General features: G+C 41.1%; 2 long non-coding RNA genes across 2 annotated transcripts; one reads left to right on the top strand and one right to left on the bottom strand.

The window, feature by feature from the left end:
• Window positions 1-5,488: 5,488 nt before the first annotated feature.
• LOC127497394 (uncharacterized) lies at window positions 5,489-17,488 on the bottom strand. Its single transcript, XR_007925533.1, has 2 exons — window positions 17,418-17,488; window positions 5,489-6,066 (listed from the first exon to the last, which is right to left on the bottom strand). It is a non-coding gene; the product is annotated as an uncharacterized LOC127497394 (long non-coding RNA).
• Window positions 11,441-13,512, top strand: LOC127497393 (uncharacterized). The gene is made up of 3 exons (XR_007925532.1): window positions 11,441-11,505; window positions 12,354-12,459; window positions 13,467-13,512. It is a non-coding gene; the product is annotated as an uncharacterized LOC127497393 (long non-coding RNA).
• Window positions 17,489-18,659: the final 1,171 nt, after the last annotated feature.

An 18,659-nucleotide genomic window follows, 5' to 3' on the forward strand; every position in this document is an offset into this window, starting at 1 on the left:
TTTATGACAGACCACCTTCAAACAAACCTCCATCTGCTCATGCATGGATCAGCATCTTTTTCCTCACACGTGCTCTGGCGTCTGAAGGCCTGTCTGATCCGGTGCTCTTGGGATCACGCACATGTGCAGAAATGCAGGAGTCCAGGAGCCTCAGGGTTTCCCTATGCAAACAGCTGCAAGTTCTCAATGCATTTTTCCTCCTGAAAGTATGACATTCCTGGAATGACTAACCTAAATATTTTACTCTAAAATTGAGATCTGGACTTGCACAAGGAGAGCGAGAGAAGTGTGAGGACGGGTTATTGGCCAGAGCGGCTCTCTTCAGTAAATAGCAATGTAAGATCAGAGGCCGTAAGGGCCTTAATTAGCAGCATGTTTAAGCCACACATCTGGGCAGCCAGGCCATGTGCTGACTGATTTGTTACATGAAATCTTTATGATGGGAAAAGACTGGCCAGTTAAACGCTGCACTGAGCAGCCCCGGGGAAAAATAAAAACAAACAAGCACCCACGAGCAATTAAATATATGACTCTCTGGCTCTGTGCATTAGCAGTAACCTTTTAATTGTACATTACCGCAATTTAAATGTGAAATTTTAAAATCTGTCACAACCATGAGGCTTTTTTAGTGCTTTTAGACTGTGAGAAATCAAAATGATGCAAATTAAAATGAGTAATTTGCCCAATTACAGAGCAGTAGAAGCGTTCCTGCTTTCTAATTTAGATATATATACATACAGTCTGTCAGTGGCGATATTTATCAAAGATGTTTTGCTTTTAAAGTGTTAGTATTCTAGTCAGTGAGAATGACTGTTGGGTTCGGACACAATTTTCAAAATACCACAGTTACTATTGCTGTTACTACTATTCCAATAGGCTTCTCGTTCAGTTTTCCACCAGAGTAGAACAGTATTGATGTCTCTTTGGTTGTTGGGTCTTGAATGGTTTGAGCTCAGCTTCCGATGAGTCATAGTTTGGACAGAGCGGTAATCAAGATCTTGGTCACCGACAGTTCCTTGACGATAGCTTCTTTCTGGCCGATGTGATGACTGGTCTGAACATTCCACGCTGCAAGGCAAAGGTCTATTTTCTGTGTGATGATCCTTCTTTCTAATCTTCCTCCACCCTATTGGCCAGTAGCCCTCATTTCGCTGGCACCCTGGTGCCCCAGTGCCAGTGCATCGGCTCCCCCGGATGTATTAGCATTTCTCACAGTTGAAATTGTTACAGATACGGAGTATCTGCCGAGCCATATGGACTGAAAATCAACGTCGAAAAGACCAAAGTTATGATGACTGACGACTCACCAGTGCCCGTCCACCTTGAGGGAGTCCAAATTGAACAAGTAAAAGACTTCAAGTACCTAGGATCTTTGGTCCAAGAAAAGAAGATCACCTCAACCACCTATGTTCTTAGCCAAATCGGCCAGGCAATAGAGGCGTTCACCTCATTGTAGTGGTGTTTGTGAAGGAAGACCACCATCACTAATGCAACTAAGATATGACTTTACTGAACCCTGGTCATTCCTATCGTGTTATATGGATCAGAAACCTGGACCGTCCTTAAGTCGGAACTCAACAAGCTCGAGGTCTTCCAAATGCAATGCCTCTGACAAATCCTCAGCGTCTCCCGGCACTACCAACTCCGGAACAAATGCATCCGAAAAGAGTGCGGCGACCAGCCTACAACTTAAGAGGCCATCCAGAAGCCACTTCTGCAGTGGTTTGGACACGACTGCCGTTCTAACTTCTCTGGCACCGCTGACCTGGAAATTTCAATGTGCCACGCTGAAGAAGACCTGGCTGAAGCAAATCGGTAATGACCTAAGAAACCAACGCATCACCCTCACGGATGCCAAGGCCTTGGCCACTGATCGATCTGCATGGAGGCATGTTGTGAATTAGGTTCGAAGTCACTAGTTCAAGTCAAATATCCCACCACCACATTTCTGGTCCCAAAATTCTAAAATGCATTAAAAATAGGGATGCACCGATACCGATACCAGTATCGGTATCGGGCCCGATACCAAGCTCATGTATTTGTACTCGTACTGGTAAAAATAACCCCGATACCAAAGACCGATACCTCACATGATGTAACTGACAGAATTTCCTGTGCACAGCGACACCGATGGCAGCAGCAGCAGAAACAATGTCAGCCTCAGGTGTGTGGAAATACTTCAAAATTAATGATGGCAACCCACACATTGCGACCTGCATGCCTTCAATCACAATTTGTTATCGATTAGTGAAGACAGGATAGGCGGAATCACGCTGAATGACACAGACCAGAAGCGCTCTCTCTCTCGATCAGTTCTTCTTGCGCCTGAATGGTAAAATGCACACATAATTGTCAAGATGTCCATCGTGTGGAGTATCTCACGTAAATACAGTCGGTTATGGCTTAAGTGGACGTAAACATTTGGGTGAAAACAGGATATGTGTCAGTATCCATGGATTCCGTCTTAAAGGGACCGTAGCCTATATTTGTCATTAATGTTAATAAAACAACAAAATATGTTAAATAAAAGTATACATGGTAAATAAACCTACTGTATCTGAAAAACAAGTTTATTTAATTTGTATATCTATAGTATTTGTTGTATTGTTTGTAATTTGTTTGTAAATTTCTTTTTATATAACAATTATATATATTGGTAATTATGCCCTTTGAAGGTTATTGGACACTGTTCTTTAAGTTTGTGACAAGCACATAAAAATTATTACTTTTTTCATTAGAGTAATAATATAGAAGTTGTACATTCATTAGTCTCACTGTTTTGTGCTTGGAAAACTGCAACATCACCAAAAAAAAGAAAAAAAAGAAAAAAAAAAGAGAGAAATTAATAAATGTATAGGCATCGGTATCGGCGAGTACTAGGAAAAAAAAATATCAGCACTCGTATTCGGCCCTTAAAAAATGGTATCAGTGCATCCCTAATTAAACACATATGCGTTCATTTGAGGTGGATAAATTGTTCATCTGATAAGAAGACATGCATATAAACTATGATGGAAACACATTTACCAAATAAATCCCTTGATGCGCAATAGTAAACTCATGTAACTTTGCCTCAACAGTGGATGTGATTGGATAACTGGACCAACCAGTAGACCAATTTCATTGCACAGCATCACAAATGTTTGGTTGTTCTGAAATGCCTGAGCCAAAGTCTGTCATCAAAATTATTTGCTTTAATTCCTTCCCAGAACTGTCTAACTAACACAATTGCATTCCCAAACACCATCTGAATGCAAGACACTGTAATATGATAGCGTTTATTGCGTTTTGTCTGCACGTTCATTTATAATATATGAAAAAAGAGCCACAGTGGCTTCCCCGATTCAATTTTTATTGCAGATATTTTGCACCAATTTCACTTCAAGTTACTTGAAGTACTCTTGAACACATTGGGATGGAAACAGTGCTTTATTTGCAAATGTTTTATGCAATATTCCCATTTTGCACATAACTTACTCAAAAAGTGTTGCAAGTGTGAGCAATAGGAATAATGCATGAACAAACACCACTAAATATACATGTGTGAATTGAACACTGTCAACAAAAAGTCAAATAACACCTTATAATTCATCAGTTCTGTCATGTACTTGACAGATGTTTGTCATTGAAGGGTTTAACTGCCACTGTTTAACTGCCAGTGCTGAGCATATCAAACTCTCCACTGGAAGAATTGTTTCTTTCCTTGTCCTTTCAACCTAAAATTTTCCCAAAAGCCGCACAGAGCTCTAAATATGTGTCTCCGCTGTTCTAATTAGAGACTGTCTCTCCTCGTTGGGCACGGAGCTCACATCAGTTAGGCTAAATATGAAAACGAAACACATGAAATTTGGTGAAAGAAAAAGCAAACAATATACAAAGAAAAAACAGGACAGTATCCTTTGTCTAGGCAGGTTAACATCCCTCACTTTAATGCTTTTTGACTTTTTGTAGAAGGGAGTATATAGACTTTATATTTGTGGTCGTTTTGGGTATTTTTTTTAATTTGTTCATTGAGGAAATATAGCTGGACATATTTTTAAAGTCTTTAATTTGCTAAACAGCTGAATCAAGTTCAAAAATCAATCAACTTGTCTTGAAAGAAACATTGAATACCAAGTGCTCAGCTTTAATACAATACTATTTCTGCCCCTGGCTGTAATCTATGGTTCAAAATAATCTTTACTTGAACTTTGATAGTTAATGTTTCTGTTTCTGGATTTGTTCACCCCTTAAGTCACAAACATATTTTCTTTAGATTTATGAAGTCTATTGTCTCACTACTTCAAACATGCAAATATAAAAAACAAGGCATTATTTGCAAAGCATGACGGCTATGCATATTTCCTTTTATGTCTTTATCACATATTAGATAAAATATCAGACATGCTATTTTAAAGATCAAAATCATATAATCTAGTTTTCTTTTATCCCAACATCACAATTAAGTGAAAATAAGAGATAAATGTTAAATCATTGCACTACATTGATTTGAGTCTGTGTTTATTGTCATCGGATGTTGCATCAACTTCTACAATGAACAACTGACACTTCAGGTGTTTTTCCCCCACTTTTTTTCTTTCTCTAATTAAAATGTTTCAAATAAAACATGTTTTCTTGGAAATGTTTTAATTAATTTTAGTTGGTAATAAATTACATCTTCAGCTTGTTCTTATCTTCCCAATCTCACTTCTTTTTTACCATCTATATCGGACACTCTAGGATTTGCATTCATTTTACTTTCATACGCGAAGTTTCAAATTTTGCTGTACAAAAGTTCAAGTTCAAATTTGTATGCTGAGAAGACATGCAACAGAAGATTTCATGTGAACGTCAGATTTACCTCTTGACTGAATCCATAGAAGATGGTATATTGCCACACATTTTGAATGTATTATTATTTGTTATTTAGCAAGCAATTTTAGTTAGTAAGCATTACATCTTGATTATTGCAGTGTTTGAAGAAATTTCACATGCTCAAAGTTTTATGACAGTGGCTTTAGTGTTTTGTAAAACCCCTTTGACTAACAAAAAGGCAATTCCTAAATGACATAATCCTCCAGGAAGTGACATCAGTGGGCAAGCAGTAACAGCACAAGCGTCAGTAAGTATTAGCAATGGACTTGATGAATTCTGATGTGGTAATGTTGGATTGTGTCGCTGTAACGTATTTCATCTTGTTTGATCAAATTACCGAAATAAATATATTATCAAACTTTCAAGTTAAACACAAAAATATGAAGAAAAATATCAGTTAACTTCAAGCTGACGAGCTCAATTTAAGCTATTGTAATTCTCATTAGCTGTTTATTCTATCCTGTTCCTGCCAGTGTGTGAATAATCAGGTTAGAATTAATCAAGCTTGATCAGAGCAGATGTGTGTTTTACTCTTTTATAGAAAAATGTCCTTAAATTACATCAAGGATATTCATTTTTAAAAAAGTTCAAAGGTTGTTATGGATCAGGAATGAGGCATTAAAATATGCAGTAATTGTATATATTCTAATAAAGTTTAGTGAATTTCCAATTTTCTAGTGAATATTCATCTGCCAGTCAGCCTTCAAAATGTCAGAGTGCTTCTATTTTCCATTATTCACATTCAGTTCAAAAGCAAAGATGATCATTGATGGAGTCCATTAATACAGTGTTTTAAGCCACCACAGGCAGTTCCGTCTTGGCAGTACAGTGCTGCACTGGATATTGCAAGAAAATTGCTTCCACATGTATCAATATCATTACTTTTTACTGAAGTGACATCAGACGCTCATCTCAAAGTCATACATATGTTTTAATTCCATGCACATAAGAACAGGTCCTGATCTGACCGAGAGTGAGGTAGCTCCCGTTTACACTGGCTGTCCGGGCTTGTTCTGCTTCCAGCACTTATAGAAGAGCCTCACTGTGTGAATGTATGTGTGTTTTTGTTCCAATCCCCAGAGAAAGAAGAATGCTTTCCCTCATCATATGTTTCCCTGACTGACCTCAAATGACTCATGCACGCTCCAAACTCAAATTCCACTGCTTTGGATCCTTCAGCACCCTCCACTGCCATTGTACTCAGTAACTTCACTGGAAAAGTGAAATGCAACGGTGTCATTCTACAAAACAGGCATCATACTGTAAGTCATATGTTGTTTTTTTGTGAAACACGAGGGGAAATTTTGAAGAATCTTCATGCAGATCTTTTACATAAAACAGCAAATGCATAGTCAAGCTCTCTAAATAGGTAAAAAAAGAAAAGTGCACAAGTCATATGATGGATTTCTACCAAAGTTTTTCACATCTTCATTTAAATTGAAAAAAAAAAAAAAAATAGCACCATTTGAAACTGCAAAATGGAAAATGACATCTGAGAGCTACACTGTAAGGAGACTGTCAGTGAATAACAATTTAAGTTTGGGTCCTTTAAACTCAACCTAGGCTCACAGGAAAATCATGCCTCTACATATACATTTTTTGACAAAACAATGAAAACATCCAAAACATACCTATACATATAATTCACTGCAGTTTCCATCTCAAATTAACACTAGTGTCTGTAAAACCCCAACAACTTTGATTCCTTTTCATAAAAATTATGATTACAGATGCAGATCATCAATTAATAAAGACTTATTTTCACGTGGATCCTTGCACACAATAATATGTTATGACCTCAAAACACTTTTATCATAGTGCATGATTTGTAAACTGATACCTTTTGATGTTCGCATCCCATAACCAGCTCAATATGTTTGGCTTTTCTAATGTACTAAATGTGCACGGCATCTCACTCTGGTACGAGTCATGATAAATGAGCTCAAATACATGTAGAGGCAGCAATAGTTGCTTCATCAAATGCATTTTTATTACTTTTGTTAAAGGGTAGGCACATTTGAGCTTCCACAAAAACCAGTGAGGTTCATTCTCATGTTATGCAGCATGTTTGAGCTTCTGCAAGAACCATTAAGGTTAGTTTTAGTGTGTTATGCAGCACATTTGAGCTTCTGCAAAAACCAATGAGGTTCATTATCATGTGTTATGCAAAAAGTTTGAGCTTCCGCAAGAACCAGTGAGGTTAGTTTTGGTGTGTTACGCAGAACGTTTGAGCTTACGCAAGAACCAGTGAGGTTAGTTTTGGTGTGTTACGCGGAACGTTTGAGCTTACGCAAGAACCAGTGAGGTTAGTTTTGGTGTGTTACGCAGAACGTTTGAGCTTACGCAAGAACCAGTGAGGTTAGTTTTGGTGTGTTACGCAGAACGTTTGAGCTTACGCAAGAACCAGTGAGGTTAGTTTTGGTGTGTTACGCAGAACGTTTGAACTTCTGCAAGAACCAATGAGGTTAGTTTTAGTGTGTTACGCAGCACATTTGAGCTTCTGCAAAAACCAATGAGGTTCATTATCATGTGTTACGCAGAAAGTTTGAGCTTCCGCAAGAACCAGTGAGGTTAGTTTTGGTGTGTTACGCAGCACATTTGAGCTTCTGCAAGAACCAGTGAGGTTAGTTTTAGTGTGTTACGCAGCACATTTGAGCTTCTGCAAGAACCAGTGAGGTTAGTTTTGGTGTGTTACGCAGCACATTTGAGCTTCTGCAAGGACCAGTGAGGTTAGTTTTGGTGTGTTACGCAGCACATTTGAGCTTCTGCAAGAACCAGTGAGGTTAGTTTTGGTGTGTTACGCAGCACATTTCAGCTTCTGCAAGGACCAGTGAGGTTAGTTTTGGTGTGTTACGCAGCACATTTGAGCTTCTGCAAGAACCAGTGAGGTTAGTTTTGGTGTGTTACGCAGCACATTTGAGCTTCTGCAAGAACCAGTGAGGTTAGTTTTGGTGTGTTACGCAGCACATTTGAGCTTCTGCAAGGACCAGTGAGGTTAGTTTTGGTGTGTTACGCAGCACATTTGAGCTTCTGCAAGAACCAGTGAGGTTAGTTTTGGTGTGTTACGCAGCACATTTGAGCTTCTGCAAGAACCAGTGAGGTTAGTTTTGGTGTGTTACGCAGCACATTTGAGCTTCTGCAAGGACCAGTGAGGTTAGTTTTGGTGTGTTACGCAGCACATTTGAGCTTCTGCAAGGACCAGTGAGGTTAGTTTTGGTGTGTTATGCAGCACATTTGAGCTTCTGCAAAAACCAATGAGGTTCATTATCATGTGTTACGCAGAAAGTTTGAGCTTCCGCAAGAACCAGTGAGGTTAGTTTTGGTGTGTTACGCAACACATTTGAGCTTCTGCAAGAACCAGTGAGGTTAGTTTTGGTGTGTTACGCAGCACATTTGAGCTTCTGCAAGGACCAGTGAGGTTAGTTTTGGTGTGTTACGCAGCACATTTGAGCTTCTGCAAGGACCAGTGAGGTTAGTTTTGGTGTGTTACGCAGCACATTTGAGCTTCTGCAAGGACCAGTGAGGTTAGTTTTGGTGTGTTACGCAGCACATTTGAGCTTCTGCAAGAACCAGTGAGGTTAGTTTTGGTGTGTTACGCAGAACGTTTGAGCTTCTGCAAGAACCAGTGAGGTTAGTTTTAGTGTGTTACGCAGCACATTTGAGCTTCTGCAAGGACCAGTGAGGTTAGTTTTGGTGTGTTACGCAGCACATTTGAGCTTCTGCAAGGACCAGTGAGGTTAGTTTTGGTGTGTTACGCAGCATATTTGAGCTTCTGCAAGAACCAGTGAGGTTAGTTTTGGTGTGTTACGCAGCACATTTGAGCTTCTGCAAGGACCAGTGAGGTTAGTTTTGGTGTGTTACGCAGCACATTTGAGCTTCCGCAAGAACCAGTGAGGTTAGTTTTGGTGTGTTACGCAGAAAGTTTGAGCTTCCGCAAGAACCAGTGAGGTTAGTTTTAGTGTGTTATGCAGCACATTTGAGCTTCTGCAAAAACCAATGAGGTTCATTATCATGTGTTACGCAGAAAGTTTGAGCTTCCGCAAGAACCAGTGAGGTTAGTTTTGGTGTGTTACGCAGCACATTTGAGCTTCCGCAAGAACCAGTGAGGTTAGTTTTGGTGTGTTACGCAGAAAGTTTGAGCTTCCGAAAGAACCAGTGAGGTTAGTTTTTGTGTGTTACGCAGAAAGTTTGAGCTTCCGCAAGAACCAGTGAGGTTAGTTTTGGTGTGTTACGCAGAAAGTTTGAGCTTCCGCAAGAACCAGTGAGGTTAGTTTTGGTGTGTTACGCAGCACATTTGAGCTTCCGCAAGAACCAGTGAGGTTAGTTTTGGTGTGTTACGCAGCACATTTGAGCTTCCGCAAGAACCAGTGAGGTTAGTTTTAGTGTGTTACGCAGCACATTTGAGCTTCTGCAAGGACCAGTGAGGTTAGTTTTGGTGTGTTACGCAGCACATTTGAGCTTCTGCAAGAACCAGTGAGGTTAGTTTTGGTGTGTTACGCGGAAAGTTTGAGCTTCCGCAAGAACCAGTGAGGTTAGTTTTGGTGTGTTACGCAGCACATTTGAGCTTCTGCAAGGACCAGTGAGGTTAGTTTTGGTGTGTTATGCAGCACATTTGAGCTTCCGCAAGAACCAGTGAGGTTAGTTTTGGTGTGTTACGCAGCACATTTGAGCTTCTGCAAGAACCAGTGAGGTTAGTTTTGGTGTGTTACGCAGAAAGTTTGAGCTTCCGCAAGAACCAGTGAGGTTAGTTTTGGTGTGTTACGCAGCACATTTGAGCTTCCGCAAGAATCAGTGAGGTTAGTTTTGGTGTGTTACGCAGAAAGTTTGAGCTTCCGCAAGAACCAGTGAGGTTAGTTTTGGTGTGTTACGCAGAAAGTTTGAGCTTCCGCAAGAACCAGTGAGGTTAGTTTTAGTGTGTTATGCAGCACATTTGAGCTTCTGCAAAAACCAATGAGGTTCATTATCATGTGTTACGCAGAAAGTTTGAGCTTCCGCAAGAACCAGTGAGGTTAGTTTTGGTGTGTTACGCAGCACATTTGAGCTTCCGCAAGAACCAGTGAGGTTAGTTTTGGTGTGTTACACAGCACATTTGAGCTTCTGCAAGAACCAGTGAGGTTAGTTTTGGTGTGTTACGCAGAAAGTTTGAGCTTCCGCAAGAACCAGTGAGGTTAGTTTTGGTGTGTTACGCAGCACATTTGAGCTTCCGCAAGAATCAGTGAGGTTAGTTTTGGTGTGTTACGCAGCACATTTGAGCTTCCGCAAGAACCAGTGAGGTTAGTTTTGGTGTGTTACGCAGAAAGTTTGAGCTTCCGCAAGAACCAGTGAGGTTAGTTTTGGTGTGTTACGCAGAAAGTTTGAGCTTCCGCAAGAACCAGTGAGGTTAGTTTTGGTGTGTTACGCAGAAAGTTTGAGCTTCCGCAAGAACCAGTGAGGTTAGTTTTAGTGTGTTATGCAGCACATTTGAGCTTCTGCAAAAACCAATGAGGTTCATTATCATGTGTTACGCAGAAAGTTTGAGCTTCCGCAAGAACCAGTGAGGTTAGTTTTGGTGTGTTACGCAGCACATTTGAGCTTCCGCAAGAACCAGTGAGGTTAGTTTTGGTGTGTTACGCAGAAAGTTTGAGCTTCCGCAAGAACCAGTGAGGTTAGTTTTTGTGTGTTACGCAGAAAGTTTGAGCTTCCGCAAGAACCAGTGAGGTTAGTTTTGGTGTGTTACGCAGCACATTTGAGCTTCCGCAAGAACCAGTGAGGTTAGTTTTTGTGTGTTACGCAGAAAGTTTGAGCTTCCGCAAGATCCAGTGAGGTTAGTTTTGGTGTGTTACGAAGAAAGTTTGAGCTTCCGCAAGAACCAGTGAGGTTAGTTTTGGTGTGTTACGCAGCACATTTGAGCTTCCGCAAGAACCAGTGAGGTTAGTTTTGGTGTGTTACGCAGCACATTTGAGCTTCTGCAAGAACCAGTGAGGTTAGTTTTGGTGTGTTACGCAGCACATTTGAGCTTCCGCAAGAACCAGTGAGGTTAGTTTTGGTGTGTTACGCAGAAAGTTTGAGCTTCTGCAAGAACCAGTGAGGTTAGTTTTAGTGTGTTACGCAGCACATTTGAGCTTCTGCAAGGACCAGTGAGGTTAGTTTTGGTGTGTTATGCAGCACATTTGAGCTTCCGCAAGAACCAGTGAGGTTAGTTTTGGTGTGTTACGCAGCACATTTGAGCTTCTGCAAGAACCAGTGAGGTTAGTTTTGGTGTGTTACGCAGAAAGTTTGAGCTTCTGCAAGAACCAGTGAGGTTAGTTTTGGTGTGTTACGCAGCACATTTGAGCTTCCGCAAGAACCAGTGAGGTTAGTTTTGGTGTGTTACGCAGAAAGTTTGAGCTTCCGCAAGAACCAGTGAGGTTAGTTTTGGTGTGTTACGCAGAAAGTTTGAGCTTCCGCAAGAACCAGTGAGGTTAGTTTTGGTGTGTTACGCAGTACATTTGAGCTTCTGCAAGAACCAGTGAGGTTAGTTTTAGTGTGTTACGCAGCACATTTGAGCTTCTGCAAGAACCAGTGAGGTTAGTTTTGGTGTGTTACGCAGCACATTTGAGCTTCTGCAAGAACCAGTGAGGTTAGTTTTAGTGTGTTACGCAGCACATTTGAGCTTCTGCAAGAACCAGTGAGGTTAGTTTTGGTGTGTTACACAGCACATTTGAGCTTCCGTAAGAACCAGTGAGGTTAGTTTTGGTGAGTTACGCAGAAAGTTTGAGCTTCCGCAAGAACCAGTGAGGTTAGTTTTAGTGTGTTATGCAGCACATTTGAGCTTCTGCAAAAACCAATGAGGTTCATTATCATGTGTTACGCAGAAAGTTTGAGCTTCCGCAAGAACCAGTGAGGTTAGTTTTGGTGTGTTACGCAGCACATTTGAGCTTCCGCAAGAACCAGTGAGGTTAGTTTTGGTGTGTTACGCAGAAAGTTTGAGCTTCCGCAAGAACCAGTGAGGTTAGTTTTTGTGTGTTACGCAGAAAGTTTGAGCTTCCGCAAGAACCAGTGAGGTTAGTTTTGGTGTGTTACGAAGAAAGTTTGAGCTTCCGCAAGAACCAGTGAGGTTAGTTTTGGTGTGTTATGCAGCACATTTGAGCTTCCGCAAGAACCAGTGAGGTTAGTTTTGGTGTGTTACGCAGCACATTTGAGCTTCTGCAAGAACCAGTGAGGTTAGTTTTAATGTGTTACGCAGCACATTTGAGCTTCTGCAAGGACCAGTGAGGTTAGTTTTGGTGTGTTACGCAGCACATTTGAGCTTCCGCAAGAACCAGTGAGGTTAGTTTTGGTGTGTTACGCAGCACATTTGAGCTTCCGCAAGAACCAGTGAGGTTAGTTTTGGTGTGTTACGCAGCACATTTGAGCTTCTGCAAGAACCAGTGAGGTTAGTTTTGGTGTGTTACGCAGAAAGTTTGAGCTTCCGCAAGAACCAGTGAGGTTAGTTTTGGTGTGTTACGCAGCACATTTGAGCTTCCGCAAGAACCAGTGAGGTTAGTTTTGGTGTGTTACGCAGCACATTTGAGCTTCTGCAAGGACCAGTGAGGTTAGTTTTGGTGTGTTACGCAGCACATTTGAGCTTCTGCAAGAACCAGTGAGGTTAGTTTTGGTGTGTTACGCAGCACATTTGAGCTTCCGCAAGAACCAGTGAGGTTAGTTTTGGTGTGTTACGCAGCACATTTGAGCTTCCGCAAGAACCAGTGAGGTTAGTTTTGGTGTGTTACGCAGAAAGTTTGAGCTTCCGCAAGAACCAGTGAGGTTAGTTTTGGTGTGTTACGCAGAAAGTTTGAGCTTCCGCAAGAACCAGTGAGGTTAGTTTTGGTGTGTTACGCAGAAAGTTTGAGCTTCCGCAAGAACCAGTGAGGTTAGTTTTGGTGTGTTACGCAGTACATTTGAGCTTCTGCAAGAACCAGTGAGGTTAGTTTTAGTGTGTTACGCAGCACATTTGAGCTTCTGCAAGAACCAGTGAGGTTAGTTTTGGTGTGTTACGCAGCACATTTGAGCTTCTGCAAGAACCAGTGAGGTTAGTTTTAGTGTGTTACGCAGCACATTTGAGCTTCCGCAAGAACCAGTGAGGTTAGTTTTGGTGTGTTACGCAGCACATTTGAGCTTCTGCAAAAACCAATGAGGTTCATTATCATGTGTTACGCAGAAAGTTTGAGCTTCCGCAAGAACCAGTGAGGTTAGTTTTGGTGTGTTACGCAGAAAGTTTGAGCTTCCGCAAGAACCAGTGAGGTTAGTTTTGGTGTGTTACGAAGAAAGTTTGAGCTTCCGCAAGAACCAGTGAGGTTAGTTTTGGTGTGTTATGCAGCACATTTGAGCTTCCGCAAGAACCAGTGAGGTTAGTTTTGGTGTGTTACGCAGCACATTTGAGCTTCTGCAAGAACCAGTGAGGTTAGTTTTAGTGTGTTACGCAGCACATTTGAGCTTCTGCAAGGACCAGTGAGGTTAGTTTTGGTGTGTTACGCAGCACATTTGAGCTTCTGCAAGAACCAGTGAGGTTAGTTTTGGTGTGTTACGCAGAAAGTTTGAGCTTCCGCAAGAACCAGTGAGGTAAGTTTTGGTGTGTTACGCAGCACATTTGAGCTTCTGCAAGAACCAGTGAGGTTAGTTTTGGTGTGTTACGCAGCACATTTGAGCTTCTGCAAGGACCAGTGAGGTTAGTTTTGGTGTGTTATGCAGCACATTTGAGCTTCCGCAAGAACCAGTGAGGTTAGTTTTGGTGTGTTACGCAGAAAGTTTGAGCTTCTGCAAGAACCAGTGAGGTTAGTTTTAGTGTGTTACGCAGCACATTTGAGCTTCTGCAAGGACCAGTGAGGTTAGTTTTGGTGTGTTATGCAGCACATTTGAGCTTCCGCAAGAACCAGTGAGGTTAGTTTTGGTGTGTTACGCAGCACATTTGAGCTTCTGCAAGAACCAGTGAGGTTAGTTTTGGTGTGTTACGCAGAAAGTTTGAGCTTCCGCAAGAACCAGTGAGGTTAGTTTTGGTCTGTTACGCAGCACATTTGAGCTTCCGCAAGAACCAGTGAGGTTAGTTTTGGTCTGTTACGCAGCACATTTGAGCTTCCGCAAGAACCAGTGAGGTTAGTTTTGGTGTGTTACGCAGAAAGTTTGAGCTTCCGCAAGAACCAGTGAGGTTAGTTTTGGTGTGTTACGCAGAAAGTTTGAGCTTCCGCAAGAACCAGTGAGGTTAGTTTTGGTGTGTTACGCAGTACATTTGAGCTTCTGCAAGAACCAGTGAGGTTAGTTTTAGTGTGTTACTCAGCACATTTGAGCTTCTGCAAGGACCAGTGAGGTTAGTTTTAGTGTGTTACGCAGCACATTTGAGCTTCTGCAAAAACCAATGAGGTTCATTATCATGTGTTACGCAGAAAGTTTGAGCTTCCGCAAGAACCAGTGAGGTTAGTTTTAGTGTGTTATGCAGCACATTTGAGCTTCTGCAAAAACCAATGAGGTTCATTATCATGTGTTACGCAGAAAGTTTGAGCTTCCGCAAGAACCAGTGAGGTTAGTTTTGGTGTGTTACGCAGCACATTTGAGCTTCCGCAAGAACCAGTGAGGTTAGTTTTGGTGTGTTACGCAGAAAGTTTGAGCTTCCGCAAGAACCAGTGAGGTTAGTTTTTGTGTGTTACGCAGAAAGTTTGAGCTTCCGCAAGAACCAGTGAGGTTAGTTTTGGTCTGTTACGCAGCACATTTGAGCTTCCGCAAGAACCAGTGAGGTTAGTTTTGGTGTGTTACGCAGAAAGTTTGAGCTTCCGCAAGAACCAGTGAGGTTAGTTTTGGTGTGTTACGCAGTACATTTGAGCTTCTGCAAGAACCAGTGAGGTTAGTTTTAGTGTGTTACTCAGCACATTTGAGCTTCTGCAAGGACCAGTGAGGTTAGTTTTAGTGTGTTACGCAGCACATTTGAGCTTCTGCAAAAACCAATGAGGTTCATTATCATGTGTTACGCAGAAAGTTTGAGCTTCCGCAAGAACCAGTGAGGTTAGTTTTAGTGTGTTATGCAGCACATTTGAGCTTCTGCAAAAACCAATGAGGTTCATTATCATGTGTTACGCAGAAAGTTTGAGCTTCCGCAAGAACCAGTGAGGTTAGTTTTGGTGTGTTACGCAGCACATTTGAGCTTCCGCAAGAACCAGTGAGGTTAGTTTTGGTGTGTTACGCAGAAAGTTTGAGCTTCCGCAAGAACCAGTGAGGTTAGTTTTTGTGTGTTACACAGAAAGTTTGAGCTTCCGCAAGAACCAGTGAGGTTAGTTTTGGTGTGTTACGAAGAAAGTTTGAGCTTCCGCAAGAACCAGTGAGGTTAGTTTTGGTGTGTTATGCAGCACATTTGAGCTTCCGCAAGAACCAGTGAGGTTAGTTTTGGTGTGTTACGCAGCACATTTGAGCTTCTGCAAGAACCAGTGAGGTTAGTTTTAGTGTGTTACGCAGCACATTTGAGCTTCTGCAAGGACCAGTGAGGTTAGTTTTGGTGTGTTACGCAGCACATTTGAGCTTCTGCAAGAACCAGTGAGGTTAGTTTTGGTGTGTTACGCAGAAAGTTTGAGCTTCCGCAAGAACCAGTGAGGTAAGTTTTGGTGTGTTACGCAGCACATTTGAGCTTCTGCAAGAACCAGTGAGGTTAGTTTTGGTGTGTTACGCAGCACATTTGAGCTTCTGCAAGGACCAGTGAGGTTAGTTTTGGTGTGTTATGCAGCACATTTGAGCTTCCGCAAGAACCAGTGAGGTTAGTTTTGGTGTGTTACGCAGAAAGTTTGAGCTTCTGCAAGAACCAGTGAGGTTAGTTTTAGTGTGTTACGCAGCACATTTGAGCTTCTGCAAGGACCAGTGAGGTTAGTTTTGGTGTGTTATGCAGCACATTTGAGGTTCCGCAAGAACCAGTGAGGTTAGTTTTGGTGTGTTACGCAGCACATTTGAGCTTCTGCAAGAACCAGTGAGGTTAGTTTTGGTGTGTTACGCAGAAAGTTTGAGCTTCCGCAAGAACCAGTGAGGTTAGTTTTGGTGTGTTACGCAGCACATTTGAGCTTCCGCAAGAACCAGTGAGGTTAGTTTTGGTGTGTTACGCAGAAAGTTTGAGCTTCCGCAAGAACCAGTGAGGTTAGTTTTGGTGTGTTACGCAGAAAGTTTGAGCTTCCGCAAGAACCAGTGAGGTTAGTTTTGGTGTGTTACGCAGCACATTTGAGCTTCCGCAAGAACCAGTGAGGTTAGTTTTGGTGTGTTACGCAGTACATTTGAGCTTCTGCAAGAACCAGTGACGTTAGTTTTAGTGTGTTACGCAGCACATTTGAGCTTCTGCAAGAACCAGTGAGGTTAGTTTTGGTGTGTTACGCAACACATTTGAGCTTCTGCAAGAACCAATGAGGTTAGTTTTAGTGTGTTACACAGCGCGTTTGAGCTTCTGTTTATGTTCGCTGATCAATGTTTATATGTGAATAAATGCTTAAATTAAATCTGTTCATCATATAAAGCGATCAAGTCTCTCCGAAAATCTGGACTAAACCGCTCGATTCATATGGATTAGTTTTATGATCTCTTTATGAACGAAAGTCTTACGGGTTTGGAACAACTTGAGGGTGAGTAAATGATGACAGAATTTTCATGTTTGGGTGAACTATCCCTTTAACACTGTAGGTTAGGATTAACGCCACTAACCGGACATTTCATTTTGGAACTTTCATGATACGTCGAACAACCAATGTGTTAAAACACTACCACAATCAAGTCTATCTGTTTGGATAAAACTGAACGCGATTTTAACCCCCACTCACTGGTCACTTTAAAAGTGTCATGAAACGTGCAAGAAGCAATGTATCATTTTGCAGAAATGTAGCCAGATACGTTTCCAATTAGCCAGGGTTGTTTAAAATGGTTTCACATAAAGTGATCGCATGAAGTCACTTTATGATAGTTTAATGGGCTTTTTTAGTAATTTAAAGCTTCACAGACTGTGTTTGCTTACTATTTTAATAATAATTTAAGACATTTTTAAATATAATTTGAAATCTGAATTTTAGTCTACATTTCGATTTTTTTCTTGACACTGAAGACTGGAGTAATGATGCTGAAAATTCAGCCTTGATCACAGGAATAAATTACATTTCATTTTAAATTGCAATGTGTTTTGAATGGTAGTGTAGTAATACAAGGTGTAATGTATCTAATATCGGTCTGAATCACAGCCGTGATGATATTCAGAACAGCAGCACTCTCGCATTTGTGATATTGCAGTATAGTGTATATGGGGGATATATTGTATCAGTGCTCATGTCTCATACAACAACAGCTGAAATTCCCCAGCACGTCATTATTGTGGACTATAAAGCTTTCTGGTCAATGGAAGTCACGTATGCGGCTCACAGCGTGACGTATCTTGTTTGCTATTAGTCTTAAGTGCGGAGCGTTCTATGAAAGGATCCTTAAATTAGAGGTGAAAATGATTTTGTTGCCACATGCAGTTAGAAGCACTTGCGTCACATGAGACAGAGCTGTCCTTCTGTCTCCAACAGCGTGGCATTCGTGTATAAACAAACGCTCTGTCCAACTGTCAGCCAAATTACCTGCACTGCCCAGTGTTTCTGGTCTCTCCCTAGCAACCGTTCGTTAGCATCAGAGTCCCTCGAGTCTGCTGGAGGAGAAAAGAGTCAGTCAGTGCACGTCAGGCTCAATTAAACTGCTCTTCCTGTTTTCAAGGGTACAAATGATTTTTTTTTTCTGTCTAATGTGGGAATTCACATGTTGGAGCCAAAGTCTGGCTACTTTCTCATCTTTATCTGTACTTAGTCATCATGAATTTGACCCCATTTACTTTCTAGTATGAATTTATTTGAATAATTGACTCCCTTTCAATTCATTAGTGTGAATTTGAATTGAATTGGCCACAACACACAGTATGTTAAATTCGAATTTGAATTGGAATGACAGAATTGAATACTGACACATATAGGAATGAATAGAGTTTGCCCACTTTTTCAGTGGCGTCGGTTATTTTTTTCTCCATTCAGTTTTTCCATAGTGATTTTAAAAAAGTCTTTGTTAAAGAGTTACAAGTCATGAACCAAGCCAACCAGCTACGAGGAGAATCACAACCGGGTGTGCCTCATAAGTCCTGAAAAGTGAAGCTGCGGGCTCTTTGATCGCCCCCTGGTGGCTGGATGCAGTACAGGTCATAAACCCCGCCCTCTCCAGGTAAAGGAAAGGCACTTGAATCAAAAATAAATAAATTACACTTCCAATAACATTTTCCAAAAGATAGTTTTGGTCATTTAAGGTAGTTGTTATCACGCTGATATATATTCAATTGTTCGTTTTTGTGATAAGTTTGATTTTAGCTGGCAATTTGATGCTATAGAAACGGGGCGTGTCGTTATGATTGACAGTTGTGACTGACAGCTTCTCTGAGGACTGCTGGAGCTTCGAGGGGAGAATTAAGATATATAGCTAACTATTAATTTTCGATTTCTGTGTTATTTCACACCGACAAAATGAGTTGTTCAGCAGTAAACTGTACTGACCGACCTACAGGATCTGACGGATCACTGAACTTTTTTTGTTAACATTAAATGTGGGCTTTATAAGCTAATCAATAAATGTTATTAGCTAAGATAACACGCCTAACGTTAGCCATGACGGGAAAAAGCAGGTGATCGTTATCTGGCAGTTACTAATTATTTTTATGGGTATAAAATGATAATTAGCAGGACGAAACTAATGATAACCTACTCTAATTAATTATAGAGCACTGTCTACAGCAATCGATCTCCTGTAACGTTAGTTTAACTTGATTTAAAATGGCAGGACCA

Source organism: Ctenopharyngodon idella, chromosome 16, assembly GCF_019924925.1.
Source record: "Ctenopharyngodon idella isolate HZGC_01 chromosome 16, HZGC01, whole genome shotgun sequence".
Taxonomy (NCBI): Eukaryota; Metazoa; Chordata; class Actinopteri; order Cypriniformes; family Xenocyprididae; genus Ctenopharyngodon; species Ctenopharyngodon idella.